Source organism: Lampris incognitus, chromosome 9 (assembly GCF_029633865.1).
Source record: "Lampris incognitus isolate fLamInc1 chromosome 9, fLamInc1.hap2, whole genome shotgun sequence".
NCBI classification, from domain to species: Eukaryota; Metazoa; Chordata; class Actinopteri; order Lampriformes; family Lampridae; genus Lampris; species Lampris incognitus.
In genome coordinates this window covers 57,992,546-58,000,842 of record NC_079219.1, presented here as the reverse complement: position 1 = coordinate 58,000,842, position 8,297 = coordinate 57,992,546, and positions in this window count along the sequence as shown.

Below are 8,297 nucleotides of genomic sequence, written 5' to 3'. Positions count from 1 at the left end.
CCCTGCCCTATTGAAAGAACACAAACCTGGGCTTGGAAATTCCTGAGGAACTCTGTGACGCTCACTAGGCTGGAAAAGTTGAAAAAAATATTTCCAAAGAGTTTGGGCTCTGCCAATCCACTGCGAGGCCGATGGTGTTCAAATGGAGGAAATTCAACACCGTCGTTACTCTCCCCTAAAATGCTCGCCCAACAAAAATCACTCCAAGAGAAAGGTGTATAATATCTCAGGAGGTCACAACGAACCCCAGGGTAACATCTAGGATCTATAGGCCTCTCTTGCATTGGCTAAGGTCAGAGTTCATGAGTCCACCATCAGGCAAACACTGTGTGCATGGCAGGATAGCAAGGAGAACACTACTACTGTCCAAGAAGAACATTGCTGCCCATCTAAAGTTTGCTAAAGACCACGTGGATGAGCTAGAAGGCTATTTGAAGAACGTCACGTGGACGGGTGAGTCCAAAATATCACTTTTTGGTTTAAATGAGAAGCGTTATGAAATGACAGCACGAATTCACGTTTGCAGAGGCCTCCCCCAGTACCATCCATGCAGTGTCTTTGTCCACCTCTGTGTCTAAGTTTGTGTCTTCGTTTGATGGTTGGGAGAGCTGGCACTGGATTGGCTAGGAGAGCTCGGTCTGCTGCATCCTCTGGGCCCAGGGACCAAGGCCCTGCCCGGAGCTGCACCCGAGGAGGAAACACCGAGGGCGGTCTGACAGGACGCGGAAGCGGGGCAGGCTAAGCTAACTGCTAGCCCATGCAGACTCGCAGGTCCGACAGTCATGCTGCGTTAATTCTCTTGGACAATGATTTTATTTTTTATTTTTTGTAGTTTGATACATGTTTTTGTCATTTTTGGATATGTGTTTTTGTGTTTGTGCCGCACTGCTGTGGGCTTGGGCCGTTTCATCTCATGTATGCAAGTACACGCAAGTTCCTGATTCCTGATTCCTGGTTAGGTTTGGTGAAATCCAAACTCTGCATTCAAACATAGGAACCTCATCCCAATTGTGAAGCACAGTGGTGGCAGGATCATGGTTTGGGGCTGCTTTGCTGCCTGTGCACCATGACGGCTTGCCATCACTGATGGAACAGTGAATTCTGGATTGTACCAGCAAATTCTACAGAAGAATGTCAAGGTGTCAGTCCGTGAAATGAAGCTCAACAGAAAACGGGTCATGCAGCAAGTCCACGACCCTAAACACACAAGTCAGTCTAGCAAATTTATGGTTAAAGCAGAAGAAATGTAATGTTTTGGAATGGCTGAGTCAAAGTCCAGACCTTAATCCAATAAAAATGCCGTGGAAGGACCTGAAGGGAGCAGTCCATGCAAGGAACCCCACCAACATCACTGAGTTCAAGCAATTGTGTAAGGAGGAATAGGCCAAAATTCCTGCAAGCCAATGCGCAGGACCGATTAACCGTTCCAACAAGGATATTTAATGGTGGCTTAATTTACTCAATGAATAAGTGAAAGTGTAATTTTTGTGTTATTTGTTTAACTGGGTTCTCTTTAACTAATTTCAAGTCTGCAATGAAGATCTGATCACAATGTCGGTCAAATTTATGCAGAAACAGACAATTCTAAATGATTCACACACTCTCTAGCACCACTACTACTACTACTACTACTACTACTACTACTTCCGGCTGCTCCCGCTAGGGGTCGCCACAGCAGATCATTCCTTTCCATCTCTTCCTGTCTTCTGCATCGCCCTCTGTCACACCAGCCACCTGCATGTCCTCCCTCACCACGTCAATGAACCTCCTCTCTGGCCTTCCTCTGCTCCTCTTCCCTGGCAGCTCCATATTCAGCATCCTTCTCCCAGTATACCCAGCATCTCTCCTCCACACATGTCCAAGCCATCTCAATCTTGCCTCTCTTGCTTTGTCTCCCAACCATCTAACCTGAGCTGTCCCTCTAATATACTCGTTCCTAATCCTGTCCTTCTTCGTCACTCCCAATGAAAATCTTATCATCTTCATCTCTGCCACCTCCACCTCCTGTCATCTCGTCAGTGCCACTGTCTCCAAACCATATAACATAGCTGGTCTCACCACCATCTTGTAAACCTTCCCTTTAACTCTTGCTGGTACCCTTCTGTCACACATCACTCCTGACACTCTTCTCCACCCACTCCACCCTGCCTGCACCCTCTTCTTCACCTCTCTTCTGCACTCCCTGTTACTTTGAACAGTTGACCCCAAGTATTTAAACTCATACACCTTCGTCACCTCTACTCCTTGCACCCTCACCATTCCACTGTCCTCCCTCTCATTCATGCATAGGTATTCCGTCTTGCTCCAACTGACTTTCACTCCTCTTCTCTCCAGTGCATACCTCCACCTCTCCAGGCTCTCCTCAACCTGCACCCTGCTCTCACTACAGATCACAATGTCATCCGCTAACATCATCGTCCACAGAGACTCCTGCCTGATCTCGTCCGTCAACCTGTCCATCACCATTGCAAACAAGAAAGGGCTCAGAGCCGATCCTTGATGTAACCCCACCTCCACCTTGAACCCATCTGTCATTCCAACCGCACGCCTCACCACTGTCACACTGCCCTCATACATATCCTGCACCACTCCTACATACTTCTCTGCCACTCCCGACTTCCTCATACAATACCACACCTCTTCTCTCGGCACCCTGTCATATGCTTTCTCTAGCACCACTGTACGTACGTATACGTTTGGACGCTGAGTTTGATGCCACCCTAGTCTGCCCAGACTGAGAACGTTAAAGCTGCCATGATTATTTATCAAGTCTCAACTTCACTTCGATGCGTCTACGTGACAGGATCAAACGAGGCCATCAGTGAGAAGATCAGACGCGCTACTCAGCCATTCAGAACGCTCGTCTCTGGGTCAGACTGCCCGCAAAATCTGACAAAACTATTCAGCGGTGTCGTGGAAATTCCTTTTTAATCTATTCTGAGGGTTTGCTGAGCCCAAAGGAACAACTGCTTACTTCAGGGTGGAGTAGCTATGAGCCAACGTATCCTGGTGCAGCAAACCGGTTGGCTCAGGATGGCTCAACGTCATATCTGATCTTAGCCAAGGTCCGCCATTACTCAGACAGAAGTTCGGAGCTTACTCCTCCTATCGTCTCTCCTTACCAAGGCCCTCCACATGTTTATTCCCATACCTTATCTCAGTGCCGGGCCCACTCACTTGTCCTGTTAGTAGATAGTAAGAGAAAGTGTACGACAACAAATTATTTGTTATTAAACTTAATAAAAGATGACATTCACATTTTCCTCACACCCTTCCTCGTTTCTGTATTTACACGTGAAAATTTAAAAGGTATATAACTGGAAAGAGAATGCGAAGGAGAACCCTCAAGGGGGCCATTCTCCAGGCAGCACACTACAGGAAGCAATGGCGGCAATGCGGTTCGCACAATCTGTAGCTATCAATAATTCCAGATAGAGCAGAAGACGGAGACGCATTAAAGACACTAAGCCTGGTGCCGGACTGACTGGTACTGACCTGTGGTCTTCAGCGGATCATCAGTTTACACACAGACACACACACACTCAGATGTAGCTTGGCATACACAAACACACACAAATATGCAAACAACTACACGCACATATGCACATTTATTATGGCTGGGCCTACACACACACACACACACATTGCACCTTACATACGCCGCACGCTATTTGTTATTGCTGCTGCTTTTTTGTCCTGTTTTGTCGTTATTTCATTACTATTGTTGCTGCAGCGTCGAGGAGCCGAAACACCAGGATTGCACTCTCTTGCACTTGTGTAGTGAGACGTAACAAATAAGGAATCTTGAATCCCGAGTCAGTTCGGCACAGCGCCCGACAACGAGGCGTCCCATAAACACCCATGTTACAGCGGCCCAATGAGTCGAGCCAGTCACAGCACACAACATCAAGAACTCAATTCATGACCCACGCAAGTACACACAAACCCTATCGTTAAGCCTAACAACACACACTCGTGTGATATGGCTTGGCGTTTTCATAGGAAGGAACGATAAAGGAGAGAAAAATCAACACTTTTGATAACACGTCAACATACATTGTGAAATATGTAAACGGATCACAACGATAACACAAAAGCAGATAATATGAAAATAAACAGATGTGAAGATACGAAAAGGACAACGCAAGGAAATCCTAAACACGGGTAATACGCACGTAAGTGACCGCCGTTGTGCCACTGAGTTTAAACCGCCGAACATTCCCCTCAAACGTTCCTCAGATCATGCATAAGAGTTGTGGTTACGTAACAGTTGTGTTACAGCAACGGTAACAGAAACTGAAACCACTGTACGAACCAGAGAGCCCTGTAACGCACCACACCGATCTTCTAATGGACCAATGAAGTTACCGCCATGATTCTTATATAAGTTCACTTGCCCTTTCTGGGGGACATGGCTCGGCCTGTCAACTGCTTGAGTGGGATCAGAAACAACATTCTGTACCGGTAGAAAAATCCCCCACCCTGGCCAGACCCAGATAGCAGAACTGCTGTGGTCCGGACACCCGACCCTTCATCCGGCCCACATACTATGTGGAAATGATGGCACCTGGGTGGTCCGCTCCTGTTTGCCAGATCTGGGCCAGAACCAAGCCATAGCAATGCTGCACGTGCCACATATTTGCCAAAGGTGGCCCATATGTGTTTGGTGATATTTGGGCCATATTCACCATTTACCACAGGGGGCGCTGCAGGGTCACATCCAGATCACATGTTGCCCAGAGCACCACATCTTTGCCAAAAAAGGCCCACATTTGATTTGGCATATTTGGGCCATATTTGCTGTTATACATGTGGGCCACTTCAGGCTCACATCCATTTTGTCAGGGCCAGAAGAAGGCCACCAGTGCCGCATCAATCCGTGAAGAGGCCCACATCCGGATGCTGTCTGGGGAGCATAACATCTAGGCTAGGGCAATTCAGTTCTGTAGGGCAACAGTTTTCATCTCACTTCATTGCCAGGGCAATTATAGCTGTAGCAGAAATATTTCATGTGACAGAGGATGCCATAAATAGGCAGTAATTCCTAAAAACCTTTGCAATAGTTCCTGTGCACAATGAAACATGTATACTCTGACACCGGGGGTGTGATGCCTGCACTTCTGCTTTACCGACCTTCCTGATCAGCGGGGCGACATGAGCCAAATAAGAACAGGGGCGATCATCAGGGACATGTGCATGGCCCCCATCTACTCGGCGCATCCGTTATCATCACCAGTGCTCGCGCTCGTGTGTGCTAAACCAGCGTTTCTCCACCGGGGGTCCGCGGACCCCTAGTGGTCCGTGGTGTAATTGCAAGGGGTCCGTGAAAATAAAATATCTTTAAAAAAAAAGATCCTGTGACATTTATAGAAATAGGATTATTTTACTCAAATGTGACCGAGACCTTTATCTACCTAAACTATAAAGGGTAACAGGACTTTTTTCTCTAATTACATCTGTTTCACAAGTGTGATTTATTGTATTTTAATAAGAGATCTCGCTCCTGTTTGCATTGTTAAAAGTTACTGCATAAGAATTCTGTTGTTACATATATCTGAAAGTTACTTAATACATATTCTGTTTTGTTACATATATCTGAAAGTTACTGAATACATATTCTGTTTTGTTACATATATCTGAAAGTTACTGAATATATATTCTGTTTTGTTACATATATCTGAAAGTTACTGCATAAGAATTCTGTTTTGTTAACTATATCTGAAAGTTACTGAATACATATTCTGTTTTGTTACATATATCTGAAAGTTACTCAATACATATTCTGTGTTGTTACATATATCTGAAAGTTACTGCATACATATTCTGTTTTGTTACATATATCTGAAAGTTACTGCATAAGAATTCTGTTTTGTTACATATATCTGAAAGTTACTGAATACATATTCTGTTTTGTTACATACACTACCGTTCAAAAGTTTGGGATCACCCAAACAATTTTGTGTTTTCCATGAAAAGTCACACTTATTCACCACCATATGTTGTGAAATGAATAGAAAATAGAGTCAAGACATTGACAAGGTTAGAAATAATGATTTGTATTTGAAATAAGATTTTTTTTACATCAAACTTTGCTTTCGTCAAAGAATCCTCCATTTGCAGCAATTACAGCATTGCAGACCTTTGGCATTCTAGCTGTTAATTTGTTGAGGTAATCTGGAGAAATTGCACCCCACGCTTCCAGAAGCAGCTCCCACAAGTTGGATTGGTTGGATGGGCACTTCTTTGAGCAGATTGAGTTTCTGGAGCATCACATTTGTGGGGTCAATTAAACGCTCAAAATGGCCAGAAAAAGAGAACTTTCATCTGAAACTCGACAGTCTATTCTTGTTCTTAGAAATGAAGGCTATTCCATGCGAGAAATTGCTAAGAAATTGAAGATTTCCTACACCGGTGTGTACTACTCCCTTCAGAGGACAGCACAAACAGGCTCTAACCAGAGTAGAAAAAGAAGTGGGAGGCCGCGTTGCACAACTGAGCAAGAAGATAAGTACATTAGAGTCTCTAGTTTGAGAAACAGACGCCTCACAGGTCCCCAACTGGCATCTTCATTAAATAGTACCTGTTAGAGCCTGTTTGTGCTGTCCTCTGAAGGGAGTAGTACACACCGGTGTAGGAAATCTTCAATTTCTTAGCAATTTCTCGCATGGAATAGCCTTCATTTCTAAGAACAAGAATAGACTGTCGAGTTTCAGATGAAAGTTCTCTTTTTCTGGCCATTTTGAGCGTTTAATTGACCCCACAAATGTGATGCTCCAGAAACTCAATCTGCTCAAAGAAGTGCCCATCCAACCAATCCAACTTGTGGGAGCTGCTTCTGGAAGCGTGGGGTGCAATTTCTCCAGATTACCTCAACAAATTAACAGCTAGAATGCCAAAGGTCTGCAATGCTGTAATTGCTGCAAATGGAGGATTCTTTGACGAAAGCAAAGTTTGATGTAAAAAAAATCTTATTTCAAATACAAATCATTATTTCTAACCTTGTCAATTTCTTGACTCTATTTTCTATTCATTTCACAACATATGGTGGTGAATAAGTGTGACTTTTCATGGAAAACACGAAATTGTTTGGGTGATCCCAAACTTTTGAACGGTAGTGTATATCTGAAAGTTACTGCATAAGAATTCTGTTTTGTTACATATATCTGAAAGTTACTGCATAAGAATTCTGTTTTGTTAACTATATCTAAGTTACAACTGAAAGCTCTTATTTTTGCCCCAAAGAGTGAATAAATGCTATAATGCAATTTAAAATGCAGTTTCTACTGTTTCTATCAAATTGCAACCCCCCTCCCCCAAGATCAGGTGGAGGGGTCCTCAGGGTAGATCAAAAATATGCAGGGGGTCCAGGACCCCAAAAAGGTGGAGAACCACTGGTGCTAAACTGAGTGCTGCGGTTGCGGACACTACAAGCCATCGCCACTGGGTGGCTCTGTGAGATGCTGGATGGCGGAGAGGGACTGCTGTAAGGGGGCAGAGAAGAAGTACAAGCAGCGCGAGGACAGAGTTGGACGGCAGCTACGTGCTGCTAAACAAAGTTAAGTAACGGTTCGTTCGTCTCCTGCGATCTACTCACCAGCGTAACACTGAGCACGTGTGCAGGTTGGAGCAGCCGTTTATTTCCCCGAGTCCTGCCGATGGGTTTCTCTCCCCCCCCCCCGATCACCCACACCGTTAGGCGACATGAACGTGGCGTAGAAACGTCGGTGCCAGGACGTCTGGTCCGCTCCCCGCAGCTCTGGGCGGCGTGTGCGTAGTGGCTTCACTGCAGGTGAATCCGTTGGCGTGAGATGCGTGGATCCAGGCCCAGGCGAGTACTGCGGTCGGGTATTGATTCTGCCGGCCTCTCTCTCCCAGCCTGGGGGCGTAAGATGGCGTCGTTCGACTTCCGACTTCCGAGTGCTTGCACAAGAACTTCCGGTCTGGTTTGTCGCGAGAAGAGATGGCTTTCTGTTACACTCGCTGTTTGCAGGCCCCCCCCCCCCCAAAAGAAATCACGGTCAACGATGTACATCGCATCATTATTAAGTATAATCCAGTATATATTGCAATGTACTACGACTTCCGACTTCCGAGTACTTGCACAAGAACTTCCGGTCTGGTTTGTCGCGAGAAGAGATGGCTTTGTGTTACACTCGCTGTTTGCAGGACCCCCCCCCCCCCAAAAAAATCACGGTCAACGATGTACATCGCATCATTAGTAAGTATAATCCAGTACTTATTGCAATCTACTACGACTTCCGACTTCCGAGTACTTGCACAAGAACGTCCGGTCTGGT